This window comes from Elephas maximus, chromosome 4, assembly GCF_024166365.1.
Source record: "Elephas maximus indicus isolate mEleMax1 chromosome 4, mEleMax1 primary haplotype, whole genome shotgun sequence".
In the NCBI taxonomy this organism is placed as follows: domain Eukaryota; kingdom Metazoa; phylum Chordata; class Mammalia; order Proboscidea; family Elephantidae; genus Elephas; species Elephas maximus.
In genome coordinates, this window is record NC_064822.1 from 84,921,570 (window position 1) to 84,941,220 (window position 19,651).

The 19,651-nt window shown below is 40.7% G+C and overlaps 1 long non-coding RNA gene across 1 annotated transcript in view; it reads left to right on the forward strand.

Annotated features, from left to right (window-relative positions):
• Positions 1 to 10,575, forward strand: part of LOC126075263 (uncharacterized) — a 56,894-nt gene extending 46,319 nt beyond the window's left edge. The window contains exons 2-4 of the long non-coding RNA XR_007517139.1: positions 7,742 to 7,946; positions 9,369 to 9,548; positions 10,476 to 10,575. This is a non-coding gene — a long non-coding RNA (uncharacterized LOC126075263). The remainder of the gene's footprint in view (positions 1 to 7,741; positions 7,947 to 9,368; positions 9,549 to 10,475) is intronic.
• Positions 10,576 to 19,651: the final 9,076 nt, after the last annotated feature.

Here is a 19,651-nt window from a genome sequence, read left to right on the forward strand (position 1 = left end):
TACAAATTTTTGTTTCTTCTTTAAGGAAACATGGGAAAATGCCCATACAAATCCAGATTTCTGCAGTAGGATAAAAGAAATTATGGTTAAGGTGACTTTGAAGTTTATTGTTGATAATCTCTAGGTGGCTATATTCCATATTCCTGCTTCAATTCACTGGGATCAAATAAATATTGACTGATTATTTATAAGTTTAAGTGGCTCAGGGGCAACATGGCAACCCCAGACCATCGGACAAATATCAATGCCTTGACCACTATCCTGGGGACTTCATGAGCCCAGAGGGGTGATATATTCATTTCTCCTTTTACATTTTATTCAGGAAGCAAAGTATTTTTACAAGAAAAATCCCAGTAATATCATTATCTAATTTCCAATCTGTGATAAAGTCATCTTAAGGGGTAGTTATTTTGTCCTTCTTTGCTTAAAATCTCAAATCCAGAACTACTAGAAATAGAGAATAGTTTGTGTTTCAGAAGGCAGAGAAGATGTTTGTTTCAATATAACAAAAGGCACAAGTAAGATAGTGATTAGTGTAGCTTGATGTGGGAGAAGATCTCTAGAATCTTAGTGCTTGGTTGCTAACCAAAAGGTTGGTGGTTTGAAATCTACACAGTGTCTCAGTGGGAGAAAGACCTGGTGATCTGCTCCCATAAAGACTACAGCCATGAAAACCCTCTGGGTCAGCTCTGCCATCACATGGGTTGCTATGGGTCGGAATCCGCTTGATGGCACCTAACAACAACAAACATCATTCAGCTCTTTCCCTCCTACTGTATTCTTTTTTGTTTGTTTTTATTTTTAAAAATTCTTCTGTCTTTGTTCCTCCTAACCTAATTCCCACTCTGGGTCTCCTCTTGCCCATGACACATCCCACCCTGCTCAAGCTGTGTAAACAAACACATACCCTTCCCTGGACACATTTGTCAGCTCCACAGACTGCAGCCTGGCCAGGGGAGAAGGCTCAGCGCCTTGGTTTTGGCACCTTCCAGCTCTGCAGGAAGTCCCCCTGATTATGTGAGTTGACTCTGGACAGCCCTTAGCAATTCTTTTTATAACCAGAAGAGGCAGTTAAGGTCCTGTCTGAGGGAGGCAGGATGGAAGGTCGCTGCACAAATGGAGCCGAGAAGCCCTGGGAAGCAATTCTGGTCCCACAGTAGACCACTAAGATTCCTTTTAGTTTTTATCTATAAGACTCTTTGACTTGCCCACTGCCATATAGCACCCCCTTTTTAAAACCAGGTGTTGTGTGTCCCAGGTGAATACTTTCGCAAGACTGGCCCCCTCATACCATGGGGCATGACACTTAGTACCCCCCTCCTGCCTGCATAGTCCATAGTGTGGTCAAGCTGAGAGGTACAGGGAAGGATACCTGGGGTTAGGATATCTTCAACTGACAGGGCCAAGGGCAGCCTGTCAGGAACTAGGTTGGGTCACATCCTTATTTGCTGTGTTGTGTTTAACTGAGACTTCATAGAAACAGGAGTCATGCGACCCGCTCTAGAGTCCTATGGCTGGAGCCTGGTCAGTTCGGTCTTGACCACACTTTTTTCCTCAGGGGTTAGCAATCAAGATACTGTAGCTCTTCTCCCATATCAAGCTACACTAATAAATATCCTACTTGTGTCTTTTGTTAAGGAGCCCTAGTGGTGCAGTGATTAAGCACTCAGCTGCTAACTGAAAGGTCAGCTGTTCGAACTCACCAGCCTCTCCACAGGAGAAAGATGAGGCAGTCTGCTTCTGTAAAGATTTACAGCCTTGGAAGCCCTGTGATGGGGCAGTTTATTAAATTAAAGCAAACACAGGTGATGTGGACTGAAGTGCAGAACCAGGCCATGGGATATGACAGACATTGATAGAGGAGGATGGGGCTGAGAGGCCTCTCCAAGCTGAGGTGTACCTTAAGTTGAGGAAGGGGTCTTCCAAGGCAGCCGACAGGCCCCAGGGCTAACTTTGCCCGTTGAATTAATTTAGTCTCTCAGGCAGGAGTTTTGCTAACATCCAAGAAACAATAGGTAGAAAGATGATGAAATTGGGATAGGCAGGATGGAGGCCTAGACAACTTGACCAGGCTTGGTTGACCATCAAAGGAAGACTATGGTGTCTCAGGGCTCTGGAAGGATGGGCTGTGTGCACTCAAGTAGGGATCCCATGAAACAGGTGGAGCAATGCAGGGAGTAAGACCCAGCTGAACCACTACTGGCTCTTTCTGAATGATTACAGAAACTGTTCCTGGGTGCTTAGGTTTCAAAAAGCAGAATCCATTCTTCTTCCATTCGTGAGGATGATCACATTTAAAAACACAGAAAAGGTTAATACGTAGAATGCAGGAATAGACACTGTACGGAGGACGGAATCTCAGATGGAGGCAAAACTTACAAAGTGACAAGATATTGGTTGGATGGGAAAAAATGTTTCTGACCTTCCAGCAGCAAGGAGGGCTCCCTGAGAGTAGCATCCTCAGCACCCAGTACTCCACCTGGGATGCATTTCAAATGGATAAGGCATGGATGACCCTTGCTCAGGATCCCTTGCTAGAGGAGGGATGCCATCAGAAAGAGTCTGGGCTGTGAAGGCAATTGGCTGGGCCATGTGTCTCTGATGAATATTTGCCGACAATTCTGCAGATCTGGGTGGACCTCTTTGCTGCAGCTTTATCAGCCACTGAGGACAAAGCCAGCAATCTCAGCACAGAGGCCTGGGGACTAGAGTAGGGGTGGGAAGCTGGAGCTAGACCTATCCTGGGAAGGAGCCCCTGGGCACTCTCACTACAGTGGATGGTTTGGACTGCAGGGGATAGGTGGAATTCCAGTTTTTGAAGAGAGAACCCAATAGCATAGAGTATACACTGGAGGGTCCCAGATAGTCAATATTTATATTTTTTAATTTATTGTGCTTTAAGCGAAAGTTTACAAATCAAGTCAGTCTCTCATACAAAAAGTTATATACGCCTTGCTATGTTCTCCTAGCTGCTCTCCCCCTAATAAGACAGCACATTCCCCCTCTCCTCTCTGTATTCCCCATGCCCATTCAACCAGCTCCTGTCCCCCTCTGGCTTCTCACCTTGCCTCCAGACAGCAACTGCCCACATAGTCTCATGTGTCTACTTGAGCCAAGAAACTTATTCCTCACCAGTATCATTTTCTATCTCATAATCCAGTCCAATCCCTGTCTGAAGTGTTGGCTTCAGGAATGGTTCCAGTCTTGGGCTAACAGAGAGTCTGGGAACCATGACCGTCAGGGTCCCTCCGGGCTCAGTCAGACCATTAAGCCTGGTCCTTTTACGGGAATTTAAGATCTGCATCCCACTGCTCTCCTGGTCCATCAGGGATTCTCTGTTGTGTTCCCTTTCAGGGCAGTCATTGGTGGTAGCCTGGCACCACCTAGTTCTTCTGGTCTCAGTCCATTGTAGTCTCTGGTTTATGTGGCCCTTTCTGTCTCTTGGGGTCATCTCTACTTATGTCTTTGGTGCTCTTCATTCTCGTTTGCTCCAGGTGAGTTGAGACCAATTGATGCATTTTAGATGGCTGCTTGCTAGTGTTGAAGAGTCCAGGCGCCACTCACCGAAGTGGGATGCACAACGTTTTCTTAATACATTTTCTTAGGCCAATTGACCTAGATGTCCCCTGAAACCATGGTCCCCAGACCCCCATTCCTGCTACTCTGGCCTTCAAAGCATTCGGTTGTATTCAGGAAACTTCTTTGCTTTTGGTTTAGACCAGTTGTGCTGACCTCTCATGTGTATTGTGTGTTGTCTTTCCCTTCACCTAAAATAGTTCTTGTTCTTTGTCTAATTAGTGAATACCCCTCTCCCTCCTTCCCCACCCTTGTAACCATCAAAGAGTATTTTCTTCTGTGTTTAAACTTTTTCTTGAGTTCTTATAATAATGGTCTCATATAATATTTGTCCTTTTGCAACTGACTAATTTCGCTTAGCATAACCGGATATTCAATATTTGATCAAGATAAAGAAAAGAGAAAAATCTCCTCTTGTACAAATGGGTACTTGTTTTATACTCTTCATTTACCCCTGCCCCCCAAATGGTCTTTTGCTTTCAAATGAGCTCCCAATTTATTTTTTGAGTCAGTTTACATTTTTTTGCAGCCCCAGGGAATCACTGCAATCCAAACACACAAATAACATCGACATGTTAGTTTGTAAGAGAAATTACTCTGCTATTCAACAATAACTGCCAGAGCAAACTCATCTTTACTTCAAATGCTGTCAGTCACTTTGAGAAATTATACAAGCAACAACATTCAATATAAATAATGTAAGAATCCAGTGGTTCGTTTCCTTGATGAGAAAGGAAATGTGTGAATTTTTCTTCATATGTATAACTTTTGTCTACAGCAGTTCTTTAGCCCTTTTTCTTCCTTATTCATGACTTGCTATCACCCTGGCCTCTCTTATTTATTATGTCTACTGCTACCAGCCTAGTCAGAGCCACTGTCGTTTCTCATCTTAGTGCAGAACCCCTTCATTGTCTGTTTCCACTCCCTATTTCCTCTAATCTCATCCTTTGTTGCTCTTCCCTCACTGTGTTGGGGATGAGGGAACCTGGATGGCCTCCTTGCTGTTCCTTCAACCAACCAGGTATGTTTTACTTTGCCAGTGCTGCTGTAACAGAAATACCACAAGTGGGTGACATTAAAAAGCAGAAAATTTTTTTCTCGTACTTCTGGAGGCTGAAAGTCTGAATGAGGGTCTCAGCATGTTGATTCCTTCCTTGTCAGTAGCCCTGGGCATTTCTTGGTTCCTTGGCATTCTTTGGCTTTTAAACAATTTTTTTTTTTCATGTGGTGTGTGTCTCTGTGTCTAGGCTATTTTTTTGTAAGTTAGAAATGATTAGGTTTAGGACATACCCTACAGTGATATGACCTCATTAACATAACAAAAACCCCTGTTTCCAAACAGGGTCATGTTTATAGGTACCAAACCCATTGCTGTTAAGTCATAGTGACCCTACAGGACAGAGTAGAACAGCCCCAAAAAGTTTCTAAAGAGTGCCTAGTGTATTCAAACTGCCACCCTTTCAGTTAGCAGCCAAGCTCTTAACCACTGTACCACCAGGGTTCCTTTTACAGGTACCAGGGCTGGGTTTACAATTTCAACATATTTTTTGGAGGACACAGTTCAATCCTTAACAAGGTATCTTCTGCCTTGGAACCTTTGCTTTAACTCTCCTCTCTGCCTAGAACAGTCTTCCTCAGTGGTATCCTCATGGCTCACCCCAGCACTCCTTCAAGCCTTTGCTCACATCATCCTTCTCCATGAGACCTGCCTGACCACTGTAATACCGCAACCTAGCGGCCACTCTTGGTTCCCCTTAACCTACTCTACTGCTTGCTTGCGTTCTCATCATTTATCACTTTGTGAAACACTTTATGATTTACTTATTACATTTATTGTTTATTGTTAGCTTCCCTCTACTAGAATGTAAATTACATGAGGACAGGGCTCGGTGTTTTGTTCAAGTATCTAGAATAGTGTCTGGCACACAGCAGGCACTTAGTGTATTGTCTTAGTTATCTAGTGTTGCTATAACAGAAATACCACAAGTGGATGGGTTTAACAAAGAACCAAAAAACAAAACAAAACAAAACCATTGCCATTGAGTCGATTCCGACTCATAGCCACTTATTTTCTTGCAGTCTAGTAGGCTAGAAGTCCAAATTCAGGGCGTCAGCTCCAAGGAAAGCTTTCCCTCTCTGTCGGCTCTGGAGGAAGGTCCTTCTCGACAATATTCCCCTGGACTAGGAGCTTCTCTGCACAGAAACCCCACGTTCAAAAGACACACCCTGCTCCTGGTGCTTCTTTATGGTATAAGGTCCCCAACTCTCTGCTTGCTTCCCTTTCCTTTTATGTCTTGAGAAATAAAAGGTGGTGCAGGCCACACACCAGGGAAACTCTCTTTACATTGGATGTGACTTGGTAAGGGTGTTACAGTCCCACCCCTAATCCTCTTAACATAAAATTATAATCACAAAATGGAGGACCATTGCAGAATACTGGGAATCATGGCCTAAGCAAGTTGATACACACATTTTTGGGGGGACATAATTCAATCCATGACATGTATATGGTTGCATGAATGAGTGAATAAATGGATATTCTAAGTGTGTGCTTTGTCATCCAAACTGTATCATCCTTCTGTGTAACACATCACTGGCCTATCCTTTTGGTCATCTTATTTATTCTTTGGGCATCTGTTGCTATCTCATTTGATCATCCTGTATGCAAATAATATAAAAAACTCCATTTTTTTTAATTTGAGAAAAATTATTACCAAGTGTCAAAAATATAAAATAAAATTTCATGTTCACTCTTATAGTTATTTTTTTTTTTTTCTTAATTAATTCAGCTCAACAGGGCTTCAAGAGAGCCTCTTAGCCAGGTCCTGTTGAGGTGAGGGCCCTCAGTGAAGGTCCACACTTTCCCACATGTGTGCTATTCTCATCTTTGGTAGACTGTTGCAGCACAAGTTCTTTTTGTTGCTAAACGTATGGCTATCTTGCTTTAACTTCAGCCTTCAGTTTCTTATTTATTCCCTCCAGACGGGGATAACAAGTAACCAGATATCTCTTTCCCAGAAGCCCTTCATGTATCGGAAGAAAGTAAAGCTAGCCCTCAGCATTCTGGCCTGCAGGGGAAACAGCCCCAGTATCGGTAATCTTTCTACAGGAGATGTTATTTTTTTCTGAAAATGTGTTTTTTTGTTTTTTTTTTTTAGCAAATATGTTTCAAAATGTGGCACACAAAAATGCACCACCACCATTTAGTGACTGCAACAATTCACTAAAGGTCAAATTTAGAGTGGTAAGCAAGGACTGTATTTATGAGGAGACTGAAGTATAATTTGGTTTCAAAGAGTTTTGCTTGGAGAATTCATGGAAGGAGAAATCCTATTAAGATACAGCTTTGAAATGATCTAAAACTTGGGAAGATGAGTTAATATGTTATTTGGGGAAAAAAAAAAATGCACAGAGTAACACCCAAATGACACCCAAATGACAAATTGCTAGAAGGACTTTTAATTAGCATGGACGTTAGAGGTTATAAGGAGAGGATTAGACAGAAGAAGCAGTGTGTCACGCTTCAAGGTGTGTGTGTGTGTGTGTGCGCGTGCGTGTGCGTGTGCATGCATGCGCTGCAGGCCTGGGACCTCGGAACTCGGAATGCAGATAGGGACACAGCTTCACAACATGAAGAAATTCAAAGCAGTCTTTTTCTGAGAGAGGGCAGGTTTAGACCTGAATGGACTGAAGGTTAACCGAGGGGTTGGGGGAGAGACACAGTGTTGTTCTTAGGAAGGCAGTTAATACATTCTCTATGATAAATTATGATCAATTTTTAAAGTACCTGAAATGGTTCTGAAGAGGCAGAGCTGTGGGTGAATGCCTTGTACAAGAATAAGTGAGAAAAATGTTTCCATTCATAGTGATAAAGCTTGAATGTAAGTAGGAACAGTATACACTCTGTAAGCCAGAGGTTTATATCTCTTTAAATGTTGACATAAGCTATATCTCATATATTTTATAACACAAGTGGATCAATAACACTGTGCCTATTAGTCAACAATAAAAAAATATTACTGAACTCCACTGTCATAAACACTGGGATCGTCAGGAGGAACAAGAACAGTCCCTGTCTTCAAAAGCTTAGAGGACAGAGAAATATTCAAATATGTCATTTGAGAAGTTGTTTTAATAATGAGTTATGTCTTTAAGGAAATAACAGACAGAAGTGGATGGCCTGTGCATGAGCCTAGGCAGTATTCATTCTCAGGTGCATATAAAGCGGGTCACTCAGCTGAGAACTGAGAACTGCATCCCATGCCTGGGGTGGACCCCGGAACTGCAGCGTGGCTGTGAAGAATGGACCATCTCTAGAGCAGTGTTTCTCAAAGTGTGGACCACAAGACAACCTGCATACGAATCATAGGGTGAGCTTGTTTAAAATGCAGATTCTTGGGACCCTTCATTTTAAAGAGTCGCACCATATAACTCCGAGGCGCTGTTTCAAAAATTATGCTGAGTCTAACGCAGCGTGACTTTTACACGTTTAAACTCCTGACGTGATGGCAAACATCTAACAACCTAAATATCTACTGATTTACTTTACAGTGACACTATATTATTATTTTAATACACTTCATTGTCAAATGTGAGCCTATTCTTTTCTAGTGTATTGAGAACAAGTCTTTTCCTATATTACATTTGTATGCTTGTTTCCCTCTAGTTATAGCATTATATATTTGTCCCTATTAAATTTAATTTTCTTTTTGTAAGACCATTAAAAAAAACTGGCTAGAGCTATTTTGAATTTTACCTCTATTCTGTAGTATTAAAAACACTGTATGCTTTAGGACCATCTGCACATTTACTAAGGCAACAGTTGATTCCTTCCCTTCTTTCATTTATAAAGATAAACAAGCAAACCTCTTCTCAAGCCCCTCCCTTGGACTGATTTCTGTGGAGTATCGCCCTTCTGTTAATGACCCTCAGCCATGAAGAACCCCCTCTGGTCTTAGAGTCTAAGATATTTCCATAAAAACAAATGGCTGTTTTCTTTGTATGTAACTTATCACCTGGCTTATACAAACATCCCCCCCGCCAAAAAATATATATATACTTAAGGTGTGAGAGGAGTATAAACACATATTCTCAAACTCGTATTTTTCTTTGAAAAATGCTGAGCTTCTCTTAGTTGGAGTAAGGAGTATAATTCTTCAAAATTAGGAGATTTAGAAAAATTCTAGCAGTTGAGGGAAGCTACCTCCAAATCTTGAGTCCCAAATTCCACATATAGGAATCTGGGGAAAGAGTTTTCCTCTTTGTAAGGAGTTCACTGTCCTGGGTCTGGCAGGTTCTGCGGCATTCAAGCATCTTGTAAATCTGCCCTTTCTAGGTTTTGAGAATAGTAACTGTAAAATTGCTGTTGTCATGGACCATGTTTTAACTGTTGCTGCTTTGTTATATGTGTCCTAATTGAATATTTTCAATTATGCATTTATGGCCTGAAGCAATTGAATAATGCAGGGTACAATTTAATAAATCGAAAAGAAAATAAAAAATGTACCGTCATGAGTAGGACTAATTGGCATTGTGCCTCACACAGCGGTGTGCAACCAGTGGATGCTTGATAAATATTAATTTATGATCGTGACAGTTAGCTCTAGAGGCAGAAGAACGTGGAATTTTGAGTTAGTTTTCTTTTCCAGAGTCACCATCCAATCAGAGAAGAGCCATTTTTATTCTTCAGTTTCACCACCCACAAAAGGAAATAGTTCTGTTCACCATTATCAATCTAGGATAGAGAAAGAAATGCAGAGGGATTAACTTAATAATTGTCTCTGTGTTTGAAGGTGGATGCTGGCCAGGTGTTCTCAGGCTTAACTGAAGAATTAAAATGAAATGTGTTTGAATTGGGAAAGATGAAGGCTGGATGATGAAATCCCAAAGTACCCTTTCTGGACAACTTTTAACGAGGGCCTTTCTTGCTTGAGAAGGCTGGACTAGAGGACCTCTTCTACAGTCTTGTCACTGTAAGTCAATTGTAACAACATGGTTACTGGTCAGAGCTAATAAACTGCAAGCGTTATGTACCATCAAGTTGGCTCTGACTCATGGTGACCTTATATACAACAAAATGTTGCCCGGTCCTGCGCCATCCTCCCAGTCATTGCTATGTTTGAGTCCATTGTTTGGCCACTGTGTCGATCCATCTCATCTCTTTTTGCTGACCCTCTACTTTACCAAGTCTTTTGCATAGTCCTTTAATAGTAATTATGTGGCCCAACGATCGAAACACAAACTATTCAAATGCCTGAACTTAGAAACATAACAACCAAGAAATATGGTTGAATCAAAATTACCAGCAAAGTACTGGACAGTTATGTACTGAAAGCCATAGAATGCTCACAGCCTGACCCAGTAATTCCTAGGCTCTATAGGGATGTGAGGAAAAACCCCCAAACCTGTTGCTTTTCAGTGGTTTCTGCCTCATGGCGACCCTGTTTGTTACAGAGTAGAACCGAGTTCCATAGGATATTCTTGGCTGTAACCTTTACGGAAGCAGATCTCCAGGCCTTTCTTCCACAGTGCCCCTGGCTCGGTTCAAACTGCCAACTTTTCAGTTAGCTCATCACCCAGGGACCATGACTCTGGAACAGGGGTCAGCAAACTATAGGCCAAAGGGCCATATATAGCCCATCACCTGTTTTTGTACAGCTCATGAGCTCAAAATGGTTTTTACATTTTTAAATGGTTGAAATAGATTAAAAAAAAATAGCATTTCATGACATATGAAAATTAAATTTCAGTTGTCTTATGTAATTTTTTATTTGAACACAGATACACTCATTTATGTATTGCCTATGACTGTTTTCACACTACATCAGCAAAGCTGAGTAGTTGGGGTAGAGACCATTTGGCCCACAAAACCTAAAATGTTTACTGTCTGGCCTTCACAGGGAAAGTCTGCTGACACCTAATCAAGAGAATCTATCTAGAAGAAGTGCTTCAAAAAATGTGGAATAAACTGTATGGAAGAAGTTGGTCATTATAGTATTATCTATAATAGAAAAAAATGCAAAAAATAAATAAATAAATGTTCTCCAAGTATACAGGAATTGTTTTGTCAATTGTGGCGTATTTCCTCAACAGAACTTTCCAAAGCCCTTAAAAATGAAGGCAATAATGATCTACCAATATCAGAAAATAAAATGATTATGTTCATTGAAGTTAAAAAAAAATCAGAGCACAAACTTGCCCAACTGGATTGTTACAGCCTTTAATTAATCAATTAATTTAGTTATTCAACAAATATTTATTGGGGATTAGAACATTACTGAGGCATATACCATATATATGATTAAAAAAAAAATCCTAGAAAGCATTTATACTGATTACTTAGAAGTGATAGATTTTGGTGAATTTTTTTCCTCAATTCTTTCTGTTTGTTCCTGTATGATATATTTACTGTTTGTTTGTTTCTGTATATTTATGTTACTCACATATAGAAGACCCTATCTAAAAGGATTGTAAAAAGCATCAGAACTCGGGAGTGCATCAAAAGACAATAAAACAGCTCTCTACAAGACTGAAACTGCGTGGCGGGTGTTACAGCTGGCTCCTGACACTGGGGACTGCAGCTGGTTCTGCTCCAGCAATTTCTCAGTCTTTGTCTCCTCCTTTACCGCATTCCTCTCTGTAAAAGAGCGGCGTTTCCTCAAAAATCTTCCCTGCTTTCCTTCTGCACCAATCCAGGGAGCCAGCAGGCCGAAAAGACTTTCCCTCCATCAAATAAATATAAACAAGCTTATTTACCAACAGCTGTATCATCTGAGTGAACTGCAACTCCTCTGAACTATTTAAATAACATTCTGTGTCCTTCTTGATGACCTAGGAACTCACTCCTGAGCAAGGCTGAAGTGGGTGTTCTTTTGAAGTGCCATTGATTGGTTCTGGAACCTCGCTACTGAATATGCTGCTGCCCTGCTCCCCTAATCAGGAAAATGACCATTTATTACATTACATTGCTGTCTTTAAAATATAGTTATCACCATTCCTTGACTTTGCTTTTTGAATATTTCAAGACATATAAAGAGGAAATTAGTAGTAAAGGCAACACATTTGTAAGATTAAATATGTGACTGGTACAGAATGCTGACGAGAAGGACACTAAGAAATCATTGTGCACATAAGGTATCCACAGAAAGATGAAGAAAAGAAGTTTAAAAAATGCTAAAAGGATACAATGAGTGACCTACCTGGTCTAATGTTCTGTGGCTGCCAAGGCAGCAACAACTTAGTAGGGGTAGTGAGCTAGCATTGGTAGTTGTTCTGCACGAATGAAATAACATTTGGCATTATAGTTGGTTGTGGAAATCAAATCAATCTATTATTAATTCTGTTCCTCTCTTTCCTGACATCAGCTTCACATGTAGTTCTTATTCCTCTGATCCTACCACCAGGGCTAGGTCAAACCTCACACATTATAGGGCACAGTCCTCCGGACTGCCAAGTCTGCCCAAAAGCTTGGGAGTTCCCACAATGCCCTCACTCCTGACCTCCTGGCTATAAATTTGGGGTTTTCCCACTTCCCCTTCAGGATGCCAGCCATAATTTTAGAGGTCTCCAGGGCACCCCCTCACTTCTGACCTGCTGGCTCCTACTACTTTCTTGGATTTGGTAATTCACTGGAATGACTCACAGAACTCAGGAGAGCACCATGCGATTACAGTTTTTTTTTTTTTAAACTCTTTTTTACTCATTTTTTTAAATATTTATTTCCCCAGTATTGTACACTGTCTTACCCTTCACCAAAGTATGATTACAGTTTGTTTTTTTAAAAAGGAGACACATACAGTGAGGTCTGGGAGCATCCCCAACATGAAGTTTCCATGTCTCAAAAAGGAACATGTTACTTTCCCATGTGCATTTATATCTTTCATCAACCAGGAAGCCCATGGAAGTTCCACGTCTATAGCCTTTACTGGAGCCTGATTACATAAGCATGATTGATTGACTTGTGCCTCCACCTCCCCAGCTCTGAGGTCAACTGAAATCACCTGTTGTCTTCCTGGCCTGACCAGCCCCCACCAAGAAACATCTTATTAGCATAAACCCTCAGGTGTGGTCTGGAAACCTCATTAAAGAGGTGTCAGTCACTGGGGAAATTCTAAGGACAAAGGCCAAATTCTTTGGATAAGGTTAAATTCTTTACCTCACAAAGGTCCATTCTCTCTACCTCTGGATACAGTTCTTAGGCTGGTCAGAGACAACCATGTGGGGATTAGAAAACTTAATTAAACCTAATAAATATTTACTGAGCATCAACAATATTGAAGTCAAGAAATATCTGAAGATAGTGTTGTGTTCTTGGCATCAGGAAGTAGGTGGCGTGGAGAGAGTAGGCATCATGCTACTATGACTGATTCAGATATGAGGAGATGATGGCAGTAGAAAAGAGGAAAAAGAAAACATGAGACACATTTCAAAGGAAAAAATCTATATGACTTGTTTAGATAAAACCAGTGGCTGTCAAGTCGATTCTGACTCATGGTGACCCCATGTGTGAATGACTAGAACTGTGCTCCATAGGGTTTTCAATGGCTGGTTTTCTGGAAGTAGATCACCACGCTATTCATCTGAGGTGCCTCTGGGTGGACCAGAACCACCAATCTTTCTGTTAGCAGCCAGTTCACCACCCAGGGACTTCTCATTGGTTAGATAGGGAACATTATGGAGAAATTTCCAAGGATAGGTTTGTGCCCTAGACATGCTACCATGGTTAACACAGTACCTAACATACCTGCAGAAAATGTGGTTTGAGTCAAAATTGAATTGAAGGTGATTGTCATGCTGGGAGAAGTATGATACCATTAACAAGATTAAAAGATGTCTAAAATAAATATGAGCCTAGTTTTGAACATAAATAATTTAAGGTAGTGGTGAGTCATCCAACATCAGATATTTAGTTAGCTGACTGAAATTATAGGATTCTGAGGAAGCTCCTGAAAAGGATTCCTATATTCAGCAAGCATTTCTCTTGTTTTAAAATTCTCTGAGAATTGATTCTGCTTTTTACTAACAATTTTTTGCTCTGTCTTTGCTTCAAACTTGGAGGGTTCTCCATTAATATGCAAATTAATATTGCCCATTAAATTTACCTGAATTTGGGGTAATGACAATAGCTTATAATGGGGAATAAAATTTTGAAATATATTGAGAATTCCTCTTTTATATTTTCCTTATTCTTTCAGAAGCAGCTATTTACATCAGGAAAAATTTAAGAAGGTTATAAAAGGAATACAAAGGTCTAGGAATGATATTTAGCCTCTGACATCAAAGAACATTTTGATCATTTGAATCCTGATTAAAAGGGGGAAAATGCAGAACAGAATTTAAAATTCTCATGGAATCCAGACTTTCTGGAGCCAGTGAGGCTGAATGAACCCCTGAAACTATTGCCCTGAGCTAATCTTTAACTCTTAAACCAAAAGTATCCCCTGAAGTCTTCTGCTTTAGGCTGGGGTTTCTCTAGAGAAGCAAAACCATTAAAGTGTATAAATACATGTATAGAGAGATTTATATCAAGGAAATGGCTCACATGGTTGTGGAGGCTGGAATGTGGATCAGGCTGGAAGCTTCTCATTCATGTAGCTGCAACGGCTGGTGTCTTAGTCATTTAGTGCTCTATAACAGAAATACCACAAGTGGATGTCTTTAACAAAGAGAACTGTATTCTCTCACAGTCTAGTAGACTAGAAGTCTGAATTCAGGGCACAGCTCCAGGGGAAGGCATTCTCTCTCTGTTGGGTCTGGAGGAAGGTCCTTGTCATCAGTCATCCCTTGGTCTGGGAGCATCTCAGTGCAGGAACCTCAGGTCCAAAGGACACGCTCTGCTTCTAGCACTGCTTTCTTGGTGTTTTGAGGTCCCCCATCTCTCTGCTTGATTCTTTCTTTCATATCTCAAAGAGATTGGCTTAAGACACTAATCTTGTAGATCTCATCAATATAACTGCCACTAATCCATCTCATTTCATCATAGTGATAGGATTTACGACACATAGGGAAATCACATAAAACGGTGGACAATCACACAACACTGGGACCCATGGTCCAGCTAAATTAACAGATATTTTGGGGGGACACAATTCAATCCATGACAGCTGGTGAACCCAAGATCAGCAAGTCACACAGCAGAGCTCTGGCACACAGGCTGTGAAGACCAATGAATCCCAAGATCGGCAGGCAAGACAGCAGGTAAACAGCTAGATCAAGTCCCAAGAACCGGAGGTCAGACAAACAGGACCAGCTGCGTGTCCAGTGTGAGCAAGAGCTCATGAGCCTTGCCAGAAAGTCCATTTATGTTGGATGTGGGCCATCCCCCAAGGAAACTCTTTCAACTGATTGGCTATTCACAGCAGATCCCATCATGGAGGTGATCACATTATCTCAAATCTCATCATGGAGTCACCTCCATGATATCGTTGTATGACTGAGAAACAACATCATAACTGCCAAACCACTGAGAATCATGGCCCAGCCAAATTGACAACCTTAATGATCATATCTTTTTTTAAACCAAATGATCCATGAAAACCCACTGCCGTCGAGTCGATTCTGACTCATAGTGACCCTATAGGACAGAGTAGAACTGCCCCATAGACTTTCCAAGGAGCACCTGGTGGATTTGAACTGCCAACTTCTTGGTTAGCAGCTGTAGCACTTAACCACTACGCCACCAGGGTTTCCAAACAATAGTTTCCTTAATTAGTAAAGAATATCTGCATTGAGCATTGTGCTCTTTTAAGAACTGTCTATATGGGATCAAATTGGTAACAGCAACTCAAAAGATTAGATAGGAAACTTAGGGGGCAGTGAGTTTATGTTAATGGTGGGGGACAATTCAGAAAAAGAGGGTGAGAATGCTGCACAACTTGAAGACTATAATCAATGTCACCGAATTGTACTTGTAGAAATTGTTGAAATGGTGTATGTTCTGCTGTATATATTCTTGACAACAAAACATAAAATAAATTATTAAAAAAATACGATTTTCAAAATGATCAGAGTTATTTAAGCCAGGTTTTGCTCAGAAAGAGTGTTCTAAATTTCCTTAACAAACATTAACCTATCAAGCCTAAGCCAGGAGAATTCAAACTGTAAGCTGTCTTCCACAGTGCAGAGGGGATAGCGCTTCCTCTTAAGTCATCTGGGCTACAAGGATGGCTAATGAAAGAATGAAGAGGATATGAAACAGAGGAAGGAGAAAGGCTGAAGTCTGCCCCTTCTGGCTCAGGGAAATGACAGTAAGAAGGAAGACAAGGAGTTTGAGGAGATAAGATATCAATGTTCTCACCTGCTTCTCTTGTGTGAGGCTGAAACCTCAGCAAGTTAGGTTTCAGCAATGTTCAGATAGGTATGTGAAAGTTGAAGGACATTTAGACTAGTGCCTTCTCTGAGGGTAGTGTGGAAGGCCCCGTAGCCCCTGGAAAGTGCTCTATCCTTTGACTTGATGTGCATTCAAGATAGCATCTTGAGGGAAATGTCATGGAGGTAGCCACACAATGTTGGTAGAAAGGTGAGGAGCAACTGCTTCATTATCACACATATGTGACCTCAAAGAGACCCGAAAGTTCCCACATGCCCCAGTTAGGGGTCCCAAGTATGCAGAGAGAGCTTGTAGACCTGTAGACTCCTAGGGACAGAGAGAAGAGTCTAAAGAGTGTGAAAACTTAGAAAGTAGAGATAAATGATCTGGTCTACAGGCTTCAGTGGTGGGAGCTAAGCTTTCATCTTCAAAAGCCAGACATTACCTCTCACACCTCAACGATCTAATCCATGGAGCAGCCCAGACCACCCATTCTGGGATCCAGGGGTTGTTGTGTGAATTTGAGGACTGCATCTCCCCTAAAGATGCATAAGCTTCAGTCCTCTTACCTATACCCGAAGCTTTCTCAGAGAGGGACAGAGGAGAGGTCCAACTTTGGAGCCATTAAGTGCTTACCTGAAGTCATCCAAGCAGAAGTTGAATCACCTGAAGAGATAGTGCAAATAATTGGACAGAACTAATGCCTGTAGATTAAGGAAAATATGCATCCCTCCCGCCCCGGCGCCTGTATGTTTCCTCAATTCCCCCAAAATGTGGGGGCTCAGAGACATCGGAAGAGTTATAGTGCAATACAGAAGTTCCATTTCTCTGTACATTTAAGTGTACACAATGTGAGGGAATTTTTGCCACTACTACAGCAGTTAAAATTAGGAGTTAAATGAGTATTGACTGCAATAAATTATTTTCAGTGTAACTCAACAGATCTTGGAAAAACCTGGACTAAGAGACTTGTCTTTAAATGTGTGGAATTAATTCCAGTTGCTCTAAGTGATAACCATCCTAAAGCATTAATAGATGATCTCCTTCCAATAATATTAAAGCAGATTTCAGACTATAGTGCTATTTTAAGGGTCCTCATGCATATTTACTGAGATCTAAACAAGTGGATTGATGATCACTATTGAAATCCTTTCAAAGTAAGAAAACATTATAAAAAATCTATACAAACATCCCTGAATTGTACACTTCACTTCTTGTTCTTTAATCATCTATTGTCATTAATCTGTTTTTTCCCTGTGGTCTATGTTTGCTAATTCCAAGTAAGCTAGGGGAAATTTGCTTCAATTCAGAATCTGATATTTTGTGTCTTAGAATTCATTAAATAAATACTTATTAAGCAAGTTCCTCTTCCGAGTTCAGCATTGTTTTTTTCTCATCTTTTGCCCCATTTATTAGTCAAATGGGAGAGATCGAGAAAGCAACAACTTTGCTGGTTCAATAATAGAAGAAATGATGAATGTAAGTGCTCATCATATGTCAGACATTGTATGTAGTTGTGATTACTTTATATAAATCATCATATTTCATCATCACAATGACTGCAATTAGGTATTATTTTTATCCCTATTTTTCAGATGAGGAAACTGAGACTTAGATTAAGTGATTTGCTCAAAATCACACAGATAGTAAATGGCAGAGATGGACTTCAAACCCATGCATCTTAACCTACTGTCTTCTCTAAATAGTGTCAACTGTATTCTAGTTTCAGTTGCCCTACTTCTCAGTCAGAGCACTGTCGATCCTTGTACTTTTCCTTAGTTGATGAGGTACGTTTATGGGCTTCGTTCATTTACTTATTGCACATTTATTGAGTGTTTCTTAGATAAATGTCATTGTATTAGGCACTAGGTGAGGGCTGGAACACAGATAAGCTTAGTAGGGGAGATGGATTTGCGAACAACTATAGGGTCACTATGAGTCGGAATATTTACCCCGTAGAATCCTTCAATATTGCAACTCGACCCTTGAATTTTTTTTTTTTTTCATTTCTTTCAGCTTGAGAAATGCTGAGCATGTTCTTCCTTTTGGTTTTCTATCTCCAGCTCTTTGCACATGTCATCGTAATACTTTACTTTGTCTTCTCAAGCTGCCCTTTGAAATCTTCTGTTCAGCTCTTTTACTTCTCATTTTTTCCTTTTGCTTTAGCTATTCGACATTCAAGATCAAGTTTCAGAGTCTCTTCTGACATCTGTTTTGGTATTTTCTTTCTCTCCTGTCTTTTTAATGACCTCTTGCTTTCTTCATGTATGATGTTCTTTGTGTCATTCCACAACTCGTCTGGTCTCTGGGCATTAGTGTTCAACACGTCAAATCTATTCTTGAGATGGTCTCTAAATTCAGCTGGGATATACTCAAGGTTGTGCTTTGGCTCTGGTGAACTTGTCCTAATTTTCTTCATTTTCAACTTGAACTTACATATGAGTAATTGATGGTCTGTTCCACAGTCGGCCCCTGGCCTTGTTCTGACTGATGATATTGAGCTTTTCCATCATCTCTTTCCACAGATGTAGTCGATTTGATTCCTGTGCTTTCCATCCGATGAGGTCCATGTGTATACTCGCCGTTTATTTTGGTGAAAAAAGGTATTTGCAGTGAAGAAGTTGTTGGTCTTGCAAAATTCAGTCGTGATCTCTGGCATCGTTTCTATCCCTAAGGCCATATTTTCCAACTAGCGATCCTTCTTCGTTTCTAACTTTCACATTCTAATCAACAGTAATTATCAGTGCATCCTGATCGCATATTCGATCAATTTCAGACTACAGAAGTTGGTAAAAATCTTCAATTTCTTCATCTTTGGCCTTAGTGTTTGGTGTGTAAATTTGAATAATATTTGCATTAATTGGTCTTCCTTGTAGGGGTATAGATATCCTATCACTGACAGTGTTGTACTTCAGGGTAGATCTTGAAATGTTCTTTTTGACAATGAATGCAACACAATTCCTCTTCAAGTTGTCATTTCCAGCATAGTAGACTATGTGATTGTCCAGTTCAAAATGATCAATATCAGTCCATTTCAGCTCACTAATGCCTAGGATATGGACCTTTATGTGTTCCATTTCATTTTTGATGATTTCCAATATTCCTAGGTTCATACTTCATACACTCCAGGTTCCAATTTTTAATGGATAGTTGCAGCTATTTCTTGTCACTTTGAGTCATGCTACATCAGCAAATGTAGGTCCTGAAAGCTTGACTCTATCCACGTCATTAAGGTCAACTCTACTTTGCGGAGGCATCTGTTCCCCACTCCTCTTTTGAGTGCCTTCCAACCTCTGGGGCTCATCTTCTAGCACTGTATCAGACAATATTCCACTGCTATTCATAAGGTTTTCACTGGCTAATTGCTTTCAGAAGTAGACTGCCGGATCCTTCTTCCTAGTCTGTCTTATTCTGAAAGCTCAGCTGAAACCTGTCTGTCATCGATGACCCTGGTGGCATTTGAATATCGGTGGCATAGCTTCCACCATCACAGCAACACGCAAGGCCCCACAGTATGACAAATCGACAGATGCAGGAAGCATCAAAACGAGATGGAAGGAATACACAGAGTTACTTTACCAAAAAGAATTGGTCAACTTTCAACCATTTCATGAGGTAACATATGATCGGGAACCGATGGTACCAAAGAAAGAAGTTCAAGCTGCACTAAAGGCATTGGTGAAAAACAGGGCTTGGGGAGTTGATGGAATACCAACGGAGATGTTTCAACAAATGGATGAGGTGCTGGAAGTGCTCACTTGTCTATGC